Below are 16,492 nucleotides of genomic sequence, written 5' to 3' on the forward strand. Positions count from 1 at the left end.
TGGAAGCTACTCAAATGGATTTTTGGAAGAACTAAAACAAATATTTAGGATAGTGTATGGTTAAATTGGGTTATTGGTGGATTTTGGTTGGGGTATTTTATCAAACACCCTATGAGTGGATGATAAAAGTTCGGTTTTGGGCAAAAATAGGTAACAAGTAATGCTCCTTGAAAGAAAACAATAATTTTTACAATGAACATATCCTCTAGAACCACCTATTTCAACCCGATTTTATCCGAACTTAAAATTAAAAAGTTAGGATTTATGGAAAACTTACTCCAAATTGATGATTCCTTAAAGAGGATAAATTAAACCATTGAAACGAAGATGGAGGGATGATTATCACACAAAACCCTTTGGATTGAAGGCTTTTGAGTAATTTTCAAATATATGAGTGTTTTGGGGAGGTTTTGGTGCTTTGGTTTCAACATGAGGGTGATATGCGCAAACACAACCTTAAAACAACTTTCCCTTGGTGAAATGGCCTAAAGGGATCAATTCATCACAAAAAGGGATGGATCCTTTTAGCAAAGGGATCATTTAGGAAAATGCAAGTGATCAATAATTTTTTTTTTGAAAAATTACATTTTTACACCAATGACCATTTAGGATGACATTTGACACGAATTGATGCAATATAAGTCATATAATTGATTTGAAATTAAATTCAATGACTTAGAGAATATTAATTATGCATGAATGTTAACTTGAAACATCAAATTATACAGAATTTCAATATTAATCGATTGTTTCCATAATTTGTATAACTAAAGTTCAGTCAAGTCATACAATCATACAAAGGCTCTATATGTCTTAAACATGCACATTTTTTGTATATTTAAACTTTATATTTTTAAAAATCAACATACATGATCAATTATGGCATGAAGGACATGATTTTACATCAACAAACGAAATTTGCAAATTTAAGGCCAAAATCAACAATACAAGCATATTGGGTCATAAATATGCAACTCATGCAATATAAATTCCTTCTAACTAATTGCAATTAAGAACTATGTGAAGACACTCAATCATGCTTATAAACATATAAAATCATATAAAACAACATGAACAATTGAAATTGCAATTTAACTTTTTACCACTTGAATCAAGGTAGATTGATTAAGTCTCCCCTTCTTCAAGTGTCCTTCCTTTTAATGTGTATAGAGCTTACAAATTACTTAACATTACTCACCATTGCTCCAACACACCTACAACAGACAATCATAAAAATTTTGGTATCAAACTTTTTTTCGGTCCATTGACATTAATGTCAATTATTTTTCCCCCTAAGGTATCCATTGGAATATGATATCCTTATTTTTGGTAGCTATTAGTCCTTTAGGGACCCTTACACTTTTAATAAATTTTCATTTGAAAAATCTAGTGGAGTTATCTTGTTTATTGTAAAAGCTATTTTTTTTACAAATTTTGATTTTTAGCAATCTTCTTTTTCAAATTTACTTTTAATAATTTTGTTAAAATTAATTTTTCTTTCTCAAGATCATAAATTTTCTTTTGATGAACCACATGGGCTTTGGAAAACAATTTTTTCAAGTTTATATTCTTTTGTTCAAAATCAATTAATTTTGCTTTCAAATCATTAACTTTTCTTTCAAGTTTATTATTGGCTTTAGAAAATAAGTCATTTTCAATTTTGAATTATGTTTTGTTATCATGACTTCATATTCTAAAGCTAATTCATCATAGACATCTCACATTTTTATCAAATCCATAAGAATTTAAAACATATGGGTTATAAAATACATTTGAATCTTCTTCGATAACCATGAGACAAAAGTTGGTTACTTCATCATCGGTGGAGTCCTAATCACTCCAAGTAGGAACATAATTCTTTTGTCTAGCCTTGCTTGATCCCTTCTTCCTTAATTGGGAACCATCGTACTTGACACATCCTGATTTTTTTACAGTTGAAGAGGATCATTTTCGTTCTTCGATTCATGATTCATCTTTTATTCTTCAGATGACATAAATTGTTTGAATCTTTTGAAGAGCTTGGTCATATTCTTCATCCTCTATTTCATTAGAACTGCATGCTTAGTGTGTACAGGATCATAAAACAATGCAAACTTATTTCTTCTCTTTTTCTAGTTCCTCCTTATTTACCATCAACTCATGAGTGAGCAATGAACCAATAAGCTCATCAAGAGTGAGAGACTTTAGGTTTTTTACTTTGATATTCATTGTCTTCCTTGATTTCCAAAACTTTGGAAGAGAAAAGATAATCTTCCTCACAAGATTTTTTATTAGAGATGATTTTTCTATATCCCTTGAGACCATTAACAATCAAGGAAAATCTATCTATCATAGCCTTGAAATCTTCATCCGGTTTCATCTTGAAGTTCTCATAACTATGATTGAAAAGACAACTTTTTGTTTCTCTCACTTTATTAGTTTCCTCATGAGTGGTTTGGAGTTTGTCCTAAATCTCATTGGCATTAGAACAGGAGGAGACTCTTCCATATTCATCTCGGCCTAGTGCAAAAAATAAAATGTGCATGGCCTTGGCATTAAGTTGGAATATCTTTTTTTCTTCTTCATTCCAAACATCCATCTTATTTATTGGAGTAGAAAAACCCTTCATGCTAGTGTTCAAATCTCCTATATCATTTACTTGAATGAATAGCTTCATCCTATTCTTGCAATAGGCATAAATTGCTCCATTAAATATAATGACTTGTTGATCGATTATAAATCTTCAATGTAATAGAAGTTGAAGTAAGAAATTGCAAGAGCTCTCCAAGGATCATCTTAAAAGGTTTTTAGAACTTTAAATGAGTCAACCTCTGATACCAATTGTTAACTCTTTGGATAAATCGAAACATACCAAGAGAGGGTGAATTGGCCTTTTAATTTTTTTAGTATGGAAGCAATCAAAAGATAAGAGATTGCATAGAACTTTTAGAGTTGTTTGAGTTGTAAAACAAGTCTAAATCCACTACCTTAGTATCCAAATAAGAATTTCTCAAACCCACTACATTTGCTAACCTTTAAGGACATGGTGTACCCTTACAGTAATTCTCAAGGTTTATACCCTAAAACCTTATTTACACTCTCTCCAAAGAGGAACTAGAAATTTATCAAACTAAAGAAGGGAAAAAAGTTTTCAACAATTAAGCTTTCATACAATTCATACTTGAGAAAAATAAATAATGTAGCTCATAAGTGTGTTACAAAGAAAAAATATAACAAATAAGCTCTTAAGTACTCTTTGATGTTGATATTGCTTTGAATGTTGTTTCTTGTTATTCTTGAGATATTTTAATCTTGGTTTTATGCATTCTATTTGAATTTTAGCCATTACAGATGTATTATAGACGTTACCTTCAAAGAAAAATGACATTTAATGTATGAGGGGTCCATCATTTAGTGAAAAAAGAGCGATCTATTTTCAAACTTTTATCGTTTCCAGCAAAGGCATAAATCATTTGGGTAAGGGAATGATCCTGTGTGTTGATGGATCGATTCTTTTTGGTTCAATAGCGACTAGAATTCAAGGGATTGATCCTTACTCAAGGGGATCATCCTTTGGTCAATAGGATTTGTCCTTTTGCTAGAGGATCAATCCTTTGATCTAAAAATCCTTAGAAAATCATTTTTAAATCATAAAAATGATCGAGTATATGTTTGAAAATATTCCACTAATTTAGAGATAATTTAAAACATTTTTTCAAGTTAAGTTGAGCTTTGAATTATTTTTGAGATATTTTAACAAATTCGATTATGTTCAAAATCAATTTTACAATTATTTATTATATCAAAATATAAATTCCACAAAGAGCTATCGAAGCCATCAAAAGACCTTGTGGACATGGTGAAAGATGCCATAAATGTCATAAAACTTAGGTTGGAAGAAAGGGTGAAAGATGTTATAGTGGGAAAAAGATGTTAACTATCCAGTTTAAGAAACGGTAAAGAAAAAGAGCCTTCTTTTATGGTTTTACCATTCTACAAAGAGAGCTCTTAACAGTCACATAAAATAAAGATGTGTATTGGTAACATTGCTTTATCAAATGTGTGTTCTATTGAAAATGTCTTTTTCATACGTGACAGCCGAGATCAAAGACGTTGTTAGTAAGATGTATCTTTCAATGATTTTTTTCAAGTTGGATTTCAATTGTTTAGGAGTTTGTAATGTCCCCAAATCTGGGTCATTAGTTTTGGGTCAGTAACCGGTGATTTTCAAAAAAATAATTGAATTTTTAGAAAATTAATTATTGAAATGTTTTGAAATATTAAATATGATCTTAAAGGTTTAATTTAATTCTTGAATTGACTAAAATGTAAAATTTGAAAATATAAATTTTAGTGACCAAATTGTTAAGTGGATCAAATCTAGAAATCTATAAAGCAATTTTACTAAGACTTGATTCCTCTTCATTTCCCTCCATTTTTCCTGTGAATCCTAGCTCTCATTCCTTTGCATTTTTGTTTCGTTCATCTTTTATTTTCCTAAAAGTAATATTGTAACTATCTGTCATTTCTCCCATCCAAACACTTATGTATTTATCTTATTTTCTCTCCCATGGCTGAAATTTTCCATCTCCTTTTTACTCAATTTCTTTGCTGATTTTAATTCCTTTATACACTGATTTAATCATTCAGTTCCACTTTGATTGACATTCCCTTTGGCCAAAATTCTCCATCACTCCAAGCTTTCTTCTCATTGATCTTTGATCATATTCTTCTTCATTTTTCCTTTAACTTCCAGTAAAGTAATCACTCTTTCTTGGTTCTTATGGTGCTTTAATGATTAAAGATCCAATAGATTAGTGATCAATATAATATCACATTGTTTTGTTGGTGATTTTGTAAAATGAGAATGATTTTCGGAATAATTAAAGGCGATGATTTCTTTATTTGATTTTTGATGATTCTTGATGAATCTAAGTTTTTTAATTATGATTGTGTGGACATCGTTTTTTCGCCCGGGCAGGGAAAGACCGATACCGACTCGGGGGTTTTCTCTTTGAAAAGAATTTTCGAAATGTGAGAAGTTGCCACCAATCATTTTAGGTGCGATTGGAACCCCATAAAAACCGGGTGATTTTAATAAAATATTTTATTTTTATCAAATTACCAAGTTTTGAGGTCTGCAAAAATCTAGAAATCAGGTTCGGGAGTCAATTACGCATGAGGAAGGATTAGCACCCCACAAGCCCCTAAAAATTGGTACCTTGTTGGTTACCCTATATTTAAAATTAGAAATTTTGAGTTTGATCTTTATTTAATTTGAAAATCATTACGGATGCAAAATTGAAAAGGGAATTCGTTTATCGAGACCGATAGCATTCGATCCCAAGTGTAAATGATGGAGATAAGTTTTTGTGCTTAATAACCAAATATTGTCTCATTTTTAGAAAAGCATGATGCGGTCTTTGAAAAGGATGTCGACCTATTTCGGGAATTACCAGTAGTCACCCCCTAAGCATACTTGCGAGAGATATACCATTAATTCCCTAATAAGTGAACATTGCCTTAGGTTTAAAAAAACAATGTAATCAAACAAATTTTTGTTTTATCCTAATTAAGCTAAGGTAAATTAAAGACTTTTTCTAGCTTAAGGTGTCAAATTATGAAATTAAATGAACCTAAAAGCTCAAACCTAAAAATGTAGGTTGTAATATTAATCCTATTTGATTTTAACCAATTATCGAATCAAATAATTGAGATGGTCCCTCGAGCATTTAGGCGAGGGCCAACTCGAATTATTACCTAAATTAAAAGACTAGTTTGAAGTCTAACCTAAAGTGAATGTTCTAACATTAACTTAAATTGATTTTAATAAATATATCTTCGAATAATTAAATTGGAACCTCGAGAAAAAAGGATAATCAAATTAAGAATTCACCTAATTAAAGGACTAAATGTGAAATCAAGCCTAAGATGGAAGCTCTATTTAACCTATTTAATTATGCAAAAATTAAAACACTAATCGAAGTTCGGGGAATAAAAAGGTAAAGATATAAAAAATACCTATTTCGAAAAGATCTAAAAGCTTAGGACGTAAATTTATAATTTCTAAAGTTGGGGGGTTAATTAACAACCTAATTTTTTTAAACTATTAAACTTAAAGTTTTTTTAGAAAATATTAATTTATTATTTTAAAAGTCAAGCAATCGGTTCGAATAATCGGGCATCTATTGCGAAAACTCAACTCGAATTGCTCCCTAATTAAAACTAATGTGAAATCCTAATTTCTAAACTTGATTCGAATATTAATCTAACTTGAAACTAAATCTAAAATTTAAATAATGAAACAAAATAATTAATAATAAACTTAATTAAAATAATGAAAACAACAAATAATAAAAAAATAAAATAAAATAAAATAAAATAAACATAAATACAATGACCTAATTGCATAAATATTAAATTACTAAGCTAAAAGAGAATAAATTAAACATATAATGGGGCTAAAATAAAACAAATCATCGAAATGAAATAAAAATAAAGAGATTAATGACAAAAATGTAAAAACACGCGAAAGTTATAGGGACTAAAAGGAAATTTTCCAATTTATTTAAGCTTACAAAAATCTGTTAATAAAAAGGAAAAATTACAAAATCAGTCCACAAATTTTAAAAAAATTAAAAGGTCACTACACATGACTGGAATGCAAAAACACGGGTAAATATCGGGGACTTAAAAGAAATTTTACCAAAATATATAAAAAATAAAAGGAAAAAGGAAAAATTACAGTTTCGAACCCTGTAGGACCAGAATGCAAAAACTGGCTAAAGTATTAAGGACTAAAACATGAATAAACCAAAAAATAAAAACGTATGAACAGAAAAGGTCAAATGGAAGTTTTGGTCCCAGAAGGGACCAAACTGCAAAAATGCACCAAATGTTCAGGGAAATTAACCCATTAATTTTATCTATATAAGCCAATTTTTTTCCTTCTTTTCATTCATTTCAAACCGAGGGATAAAAAAAACATTAAAGAGCTCTTCCCTCACCACGGTCGGTAGTAGGTCGACACCTCTATCCGCCTCTGGTTGTCGCTCCAACTACCGCACATGGGGGCCGAAAATCCCAAAATGACTCAAAAAGTCCCCCGAGCCTATATATAGCCACCTAAGACCCTTTTAGGGGGAAACACCAAAGAAATCCCCTAATCATACAAAAAAAAAACATTTGGTCGATCTGCTTCCCCAACTCTGGCGAAGTCTCCGACTCAGGTACAGTTCAAATCTATTATTTTTTTTATTTTTTCGGTATTTTGGCTGTAAAATAACACTGGATATTGTGTTAATTATTGGTATTGAAAAGCTTCTGATTTTGTGTTTATCTAACGTTTTTTGTAACTAAACTTCGAAAAGGGGTTAGGGTTTAAAACCGAGAAACTAAAAAGGGAAAAGAAATGTTTTTGTTTATCTAATGTGTTCGAAATTAACAGAGAAAGATCAAACAAAAAAGAGTATTCGAATATGATGAAAATAAAAAATAAACAAGGATGAATAACCTTTGTTGTTATTGCTTGGAAAAAACTTTGTTATAAAATTGTAAAACCCATAAAGAAACCAAGAGTGAGATCCCTCTTACAGATTTCCATGGGTTTTTTATATACCTATTTTAGAACAAATACATAATTGAAATTTTGTTTCTTCTCTGTTGTCTGATGTTGTGCAGTGGCATGGAGTGTCGTGGTTTCTTTGATGCAGTAGTAGGTATGACATGGAGTGGTGGTGTTTGGTTGGGCAGTGGGTGGTGTTTGGTTGGGCAGTGGGTGGTGTGTGTTGATTGGTGGGTTAAGCGATTGGTCAGACGGGTCGGTTTTGGGTAGTTAGGTAGTTGGGCTTCGGGTTTGAGCCTTGGGGCTCGATTTAATTTTGGCATTGGGTTCTGATGAAAAATGGTAATTACAACTATCCCTCTTTGCTTATTGATGTGAATCAGGAATAAAGCAAAAATAATAAAGCACTATTTTTCATCTTGGTCTCTTCTTATCAAGCTGCAAAATCTTCGTTGGGAATGTTAATTCATCTCTTTCTGTGAAATCGTCGAGTCCTTGCTACAAATGATGTCATCTTGCTTCGTTCTCTTGGCTTAGTCCATCTTCAGTTCTTCAAGCTGTGGGTTCTTCTCAACATGATCTTTCCACTGGAAATGTTGATCCCTCGATTGAGCATTGCTGATTCGAAGTGTTGTGTGAATTAAGCAAAAGAAATGTTATCCCTTTTGGTGGGGCATTGCTGATTCGAAGTGTTGTGAATCGAGCAAAGTAAATATTGATCCCTCCAATGAGGTATTACTGATTTGAAGTGTTGTGAATCTTGCAAAGGAAATGTTGATCCCTCAAGTGAGGCGTAGTTTGTTTTAAGAAAAATATTCTCAAGTGAGATAAATCTTCTGTTTGAGTGAAACTATCTCAAGCGAGATAAAATATTCAATTCCGAGTGAAACTATCTCAAGCGAAATTAAATCTTCTATTTCGAGTGAAACCATCTCAAGCAAGATAAAATCTTTTGTTTCGGGTGAAACAATCTCAAAGGAGATAAAAATCATATATTTCGAGCGAAACCATCTCAAGCAAGATAAAATCTTCTGTTTCGAGTGAAACTATCTCAAGCGAGATGTTGACCCCTCAAGTGACGCGTCGCTGATTCGAAATGTCATGAATCAAGCAAAGGAAAAGTTAACCCTTCTGGTGGGGCATTGTTCGTTTTAAGAAAAATAATCTTAAGTGAGATAAATCTTTTCTTTCGAGTGAAACTATCTAAACCGAGATAAAATCTTCTGTTTCGAGTGAAACTATCACAAGCGAGATATTGATCCCTCAAGTGAGGCGTCGCTAATTCGATATACCGTGAATTGAGCAAAGAAAAAGTTAACCCCTCTAGTGGGGCGTCACTGATTCGAAGTGACATGAATCGAGTGAAGAAAATGTTAACCCCTCTAGTGGGGCATTGTTCGTTTTAAGAAAAACAATCTCAAGTGAGATAAATCTTCTGTTTCGAGTGAAACTATCTCAAGCGAGATAAAATCTTCTTTTTTGAGTGAAATTATCTCAAGCAAGATGTTGATCCCTCAAGTGAGGCGTTTCTGATTCAAAATGCCATGAATCAAGCAATGGAAACGTTGAAAACATCATGTCCAAAGTTCTTATGGATGGGCCGAAGGACTTGTGATCTTGCTCGAAAGACTTATAGATGACCCGAAGGATTTAAGCATCATGCTCGAAAGACTTACTGATGGCCGAAAGGACTTACTCATCAAGAAACCCTTAAAAATCAAGCTTAGTTTCTTAAAATCTTTCTTTTTCAGTTATCATCAAGAAACCCCTAAAAATTAGGCTTAGTTTCTCTAAAACTTCTTTGGAATCATTTATCAAGAAACCCCTAAAAATCAGGCTTAGTTTATTTAAAAAATCTTTTGAAAACATCTCGTTGTTTGGGCAACGTGCCCCCACATCAAAGTGATGATTCTTCTTGGATTGGGTTCCTCAATTCTTGAGGTTTTTCCACTCGGAATATAATTCCCTTCATTCTAGGCTTAAGTTATGTCTTTTCATTCTCTTATTTTCTTGAAAAAAATATGTAAAAATATGCTTTGATGCATAAAATATGAATGCAATATATATCTAAATGTAATGCATGACTTTCTTATATGTATAAATGCTTATCAATAACCCTCTTTTGACTTCCAAATGGAGATCTTGGTCCTCCTTCACTTGATCACTCTTGTATGGAGTCTGCCCCCAACATTAACATGGTCACACTAATCATCTTGTACAATCATGTCCCTCCCGTGTTCTATATTTTGTCTCGCTTCTTCAACATAATTCTAGAAGAAATATTTCCTCTCTTGAATTCTTGTTGTGATCAGGTGGGCGACTGGGCACCTTACCTGTCTCTGACTTGACCTTTCAATCAAAATTGTTTCTCAAGAGTTCTTTGCTAACTGAAGTGCGAATGGGTCAATTCAAGGTGAGCTCTTTTTGTTTTTATCTTTCGACCCTAGCACTGCAAGCGATGGGGGTCATTCACCATGTCTGTTTGATTTAAATCTTGTGATCTTAATGACATATGGTCTTGGTAATGCCCCAATGTAGGTACTCATGGCTCCCTTTGTGCCAAAATCTTGATTTCGAATGGTTTCACTCTGGTTTCGCTAATCAATAATGTTATCGAATAGCTTGAGGGCTTCTCTTCACGATTCCACAACCAGATGGACACTTGAAGTGGTCAGATCTTCTAACATAATTGTCATTCATTTTTTCTATGAGTTGGGGTATGTACCACTTTCAACTAAGGCGATCATCTGCTTCTGACAACATCACAAGGAAGTGTTAGAAGTTTTGTCCTCCAGTCGTTCTGATCTCTCGGACTATTTGCTTTTAAGAAATGCCTCATTGTTCTGGCCTCATTTATTCTTTTTCTTCGAAAGAGGCAGAAAGAGCCTCACCAGCCTCAAGGACATTTTTCACTTGAGATTGTCCTATTTGAATATTTTTCTTTTCTTTTATTTTAGAAATGCGAATAAAATGTTGAATAAAATTCAAAAGTGTTGTCATTTTCTTTCGGCTCACAATCAAAACAAATTGTAAAAAAAAGTTCATTAAATACCAAATAAGTTAAATTTTCTTTTAATCCTTAAAAAATTATTAAAGATTAATACTGATAAAGAGCTTAGGCTGACTTGGGAAGGTAATGTTTTTCCGGTTAATTTGGGGAGGTAATGTATTTCAGGCTGGCTTCTTTGGTTGAAATCGTGTATCCTTGATTCTAGTGTTGATGAAGTAGCCGTCATGCTTCTCTTTTGGGAATGTTTACTGGTTCTCAGCCCTCGTGAGCGCCTTTGGATTATGCAATGCTTTATCAAAATGTATAAGATTGTCTTCTGTGCAGTGGTTGATAATCTTCGTGTTTGAGCTGCCTTTTTAGGTTTTCACCTCAAATTCTCCTTTGGTTTAAAGACATCATCGAAAATTTTACGTCTTGAACCCTCATTTCATTATTTTTCCATATCATACATTAAAAATTTTAAAAAACTAATTTTTGCAAATAAAATTAATCCTGGGGGCCATAATGAAATATGAAGATAATCTCTCCACTTAGAAATCCATGTATGATTAGAAGGGACTTTTCAGGCACGTAACGTAGGTCGGGGCTCACAGTTATGAAATAAAGGGATAAAAAGGCCCAATAAATGAGTTTAAGGGTTATTGAACCAATGATCGATTCGTTATGTTGTCTTCAATATTGTCTTGCTCGACTTGAATCTACTCGTGTGTCTTTTTTTTAAGTTCTTTTAGTGATCTCTGATCTTCTGGCGAATTGATTCTATATCTTTGAACCGCTCGTCCTGAAGTATTTGATCAGTTTTCTTTCTTCTTTCTTTTTTTCTTTCTTTTTTATTCTTATTTCTTTCTTTTCTATATTTTTTTTGCTATATCTCTTCTTTTTCTTTATGTGTTGTCAAACTTTATTTGATCTTTGAGCGCTTCATATTTGGCCCACCTTGCGGTATCTCATTATTTCTCACTTTATTTTATCATGACTTGTAGAGAAATCCATATTGATGATCTTCACTCATCCAAGTCGATGTCCTTTATCTTTGTCCCCCAACATGTAGGGTGATCCTTGGTTAGGGTTGAATCAGAAGAAAAATAATATAGGCTTAAAAGGGGACAACAAGGGATATATATATATATATATGAAAGGATAAATGAAACAAAGTCTTTCATCATCTCATACACGGAAGTCTTTGTAAAAGATGTATCCCCAGGGGGACTAGTATTCAGGATTAACCTTATTTACTTGAAAACAATGTAATTAATGCATGGTAGAATTATTTCAATGATTTCCTTTATTTCTACTTCAGTTTGCTCCTAGTATGCCCCAATTATTCGAATTCTCTTGCAAAAACTTGATGCTTAACACTCCCTCTTGTCTTTCTTGCAAGAATGGTACTTGTTATATCCCGAGATATATTGAGGTTGGGAAATGCATGTTGGTTCCGTGTCTAGGAAGGGAAATGTGTGACTTTAAAGTCATAATTCTGAAAAAAAAAGTAATGTTATGGAAAGGTTATGTCTGTTTGGGAAGGTAAAAAGTACAGGTTTTGGTGCCTCAGGGGATAAGGGCATGACTTTATTGTTTCAAAGGGAGGTGATGACAAAGTTTGATCTTTTGGTAATGAGCACACGCCGTGCAAGGAAATGAGTAAGGGTGTTCGGATTTGGGGTGAACTTAATCTTGCCCCTTTTCAATGATCTATAATTAATAAAGTAGTAAAAGAACCTTTAATTCATTTGATATTCAAAGAATTACAAGATTATAACTTGATTTATTGCTCATAATTTAAAAAACCGAGAAAATAAAGAAAGAACAAAAACGTGTTCAAACATGACAAAGCCAGTGCGATAAGGTTTCATGGTGGGTGGAAGAACTTCTTTTTAATTATCCCCATAACGTCTCATTATGAGTTAAAGGCCAATACCCCTGGGTCAAACAAAATTTGGGTATTACTTCTCAGTGCCCCACAGATCTCGATGATGTGCCTCGAACTTCAGACGGTGCTAACATCATGTCCATAGCTCTCAATCTTTTTTGGTATGAATGGGGTAACTTCTTCTTACCTCAAAACTTTTATCACGAGATTCTTCGCAAGTTACTCCCCATGTCCTTGATTAATTCACATTGAGACGCAACGTATACCATGAAATGTATAATTTATATATACTAATACAAAAATTAACATGCAAATGGAAATATGCAAAAATGGGAGTGCAAAATACGATATGCACATGAAACAAGGAATTCATCCCAAAAGTAATTGTTCCTTGTATAATTCTTAAAAACCAAAAATGTCTCGATACACTGGGAAGTGAAAATCTGGTTCGTCTATAAGTTGTCCTGCTCCTACGAGCATCTGGGTACTACATCGTCATCAAAGCTTCTACTTCATCTCCTACTTTTAGAAGTCTTTCGAGCTGGTTCGTGATCTTCAACTGCTGGCTTCAGTGTCGAATCTTCTTGAATCCAACTTGTTACCTCAGCAGGCATACGTCTGACTTCTCAGTAGGTAGACTCTCCCTTGACGTTACTCAATCTACGTAGAGCATCTTCAAAATTCTACTGACCCCAGCGAAAGGCATTGTCGTGGCATTGTTTTTCAAGAACCTTATAAACGATCAATTATTTAAGGGATCAATACCTTTGAATGATATGTCATGTTCATGCAAAAATGCAACGAGACCAGAAAAAAAGAAATCAATGTTAGTAGAAACCAGACAGAAAGAATCGAGTTAGTCGAAATGGTTAGTCCAAGAAATGTAATCTTAGCAAAAATAATTAAATTCAACTCAAAGTTGAGATTGAAAAATAAAGCATACAAAGAAAATTAATAGTCCTAACCATATGTGTTCTAGTTCTCCTAAGTTATCCATATGGCTCTAGCGGGGTATGTCTACTAAATTCACTATATGAGGTTAGGTTCTAGCAAAAGGTTCCCAAGCCATTTTTTATAACATGCTATGGTATACCCCTATTCTGGCCCATTAAAGACTTACGAATCGGGTTCAGCTAAGGGGATCACACGCTAAAAGTGTACCTCAGATCTGATATTCAGAGAGTCAACTTAGGATGCTCTTCGTGAGGTGTGAAATTTCTCCCTACATAGGTAAACCAGGTTTGAGATCGGGTTTAGAGCTATGATATGCAACAATCTTAAATATTCACAAAAATGTAAGCATTAATCAGAGAGAAAATCTTTTTTTTTCTTTTCAAATAACATAATGAACTGTAAATTAAAACAAGATAGAATTCATAATTTCCAAAATCGTAAATATAGGGTAACCAACTCGTGACTCGACTTTCAAGTTGTTTTTTTAAAAACAAAAGTCCCCAGCAGAGTCGTCAAGTTGTCGACACCATTTTTTGCCTGGGTGGGCAAAGACAGATACCGACTCTGGATTTTCTCTTTGAAAAGAATTTTCAAAATGTGAGGAGTCGCCACCAATAATTTTTGCTATGATTGGGACATCATAAAAACCGGGTGATTTTAATAAAATATTTTTATCAAAATACCAAGTTTTGAGGTCAGGAAAAATCCAAAAAATTGGGTTCGGGAGTCAATTATGCGTGGGGAAGGATTAGCACTGCTACAACGCCCAAAAATTGGTACCTAGTTGGTTACCCTATATTTAAAATTTAAAATATTGAGTTCGATCTTTATTAAATTTAAAAGTCATTACGGATGCAAAGTTGAAAAGGGTATTCGTTTATCGAGACTGATTGCATTTGCTCCCAAGCGTAAATGAGGGAGATAAACTATTGTGCCTAATAACCAAATATTGTCACTTTTTTAGAAAATCATGATGTGGTCTTTGAAAAGGATGTCGACCTATTTCGGGAATAACCAGTAGTTACCCCATGAGTATACTTGTGGGAGATATACCATTAATTCCCTAATAAGTGAACATTTTCATTTTAAAAAAACAATGCAATCAAACAAATTTTTATTTAATCCTAATTATGCTAAGGTAAATTAAAGGCTTTTTATAGCTTAAGGTGTCAAATTATGAAATTGAAAGAACTTAGAAGCTCAAACCTAAAAATATAGGTATAATATTAATCCTATTTGATTTTAACCAATTATCGAATCGAATAATCAATATGGTTTCTCGAGCATTTAAGCGAGGGTCTATAACACTCTAATTTAGGGGCTAAAATTAAGAAATTATTAAGTATTTGATTTAATTGGTATTTTGGAAGAAATTGAGGATTAAATTGAAAATTTTCAAAGTTGGCAGACCGTTTTAAGAAGTGTAGGAAATTCAGTGGCTAAACTCATGTTTTGACTATTTTTCTTTAGGAGAAAATGTAAACCCCCTTCCCCGTGCGCATTTCCAGATTATTTTCCCAGTTCTCCCTCTCCAACAACCCTCCTTTCAACTCCGATCTACTCGCCATCCGACCTCCGATCGACGAACCGAAACCACCATCATGTTCGTTGTCGACCGAGGAACAAAACACCTGCAAACCTTTCATCATGAATCATCACCGTTAGTCGTTAATTTCATTCGGAAGTATCGTCGGTAATAACTCGACTTCAGTTGGTTTTTTGTCGATTCACGATGATCCGGTCATCCGTTTACGACACCTCCCACACCATCGTGTTCCTTGCATCGTTCCGAGTCTACCGGTGTTCACCGTTTCTTTATCGTTGCCGGCGCGTGGAAGGGTGAGACCGTCAAAGTTTCCGACGTTTCAGAATCGAGCTCTCTGCTGTTCAAAATTGTGAACCGAGCTTTGTAAGTGCCTTAAAATTACTTAAAATAATTTTTAGGAATTTTTCTGGGATTTTTCCGACACCGTGTTACTGTTCACGCGCCGTACGCACCACATTCCGAGAGTGGGCATCGTCTAGATGTTAATTTTGTAATTAATTTCTGTTTAGGTGCTATTTGTGTAAAATTTGGGTGTTAGTTTCATAAATATTTACAGAAGGTGGCTAATTTTGTAATTAATTTCTGTTAGGGTGATATTTGTATAAAATGGACGACTGTTGACCGGCGTTGACCATAGTTGACCAGAATTTTGACAGGCTTTGACCGGGCATTAAACAACCTTTGAATTTGACCGAGTATACCTAACCTAACGTTTTTCGACGTTCCAAGTCTGATTCCGAAGTCCGTTTCGCCAAATTCGAACCCGGTAAGCTATTTTTCACTGATTTATCATCCGATTCGATCCATTTTTCAGAATTAAGCTCCATTTATGATGTAATTTCTGTTGATATGGATCCGAGGAAATATTGGAAGATGATTTCAAGATCGAGGGCGTTCGAATAGAATTTAATGGTCGATCAGTATTGCATGAAAATCGAGGTAATACTTTACTACCTCTTTATGCTTTATGGAACATGTGAATATTGGTAAATGCATGAATGGAAATGGTTGGTCTAATATGTGTAATTAATGTAGTTCTACACTTTATTCGAATATAGTAAAAACTCGGTATATGAATATGGCTCAGATGACTATTATAAGAATTGGAGGACAGTTGGAATTAAATTTCAAGTTCATGAATTAAGTGATAAAGGAATCAACCATGGATATGTAGATTATAATTTATCTCATTAAAGGTACTTGAAGGATAAATTATGAGAATATTTCGATTAGGAAAAATTATGAAAATACCCTTATGTTGTAGGATGACAAGAATTGTCCCTGGAAGTTGGTTAATAATTCTGAAAAGACATATTGATCCGATATAATTACAGATGTGCATAAGAAACAAAAGTTTTATTTAGAAAATTTGGATAACTGGTTTTTAACGCCAAAAAGGGTTTGTGCAAGATGCTAGAAGTTTGTTAAGGAAAAATTTCAAGATCAGAGAATGTTTGAGGAAGCAATTGACCATAGGATCTTTAAATTTTAATTATTTTCGTTAAGAGCTAATATTGAAATTATCTGGTTAAGAAATTACGAAAATGCCATTGAGAGGTAAAAATAGTT

The sequence above is a fragment of the Hibiscus syriacus genome, unplaced genomic scaffold (assembly GCF_006381635.1).
Source record: "Hibiscus syriacus cultivar Baekdansim isolate YM2019G1 unplaced genomic scaffold, ASM638163v2 tig00110029_pilon, whole genome shotgun sequence".
Taxonomy (NCBI): domain Eukaryota; kingdom Viridiplantae; phylum Streptophyta; class Magnoliopsida; order Malvales; family Malvaceae; genus Hibiscus; species Hibiscus syriacus.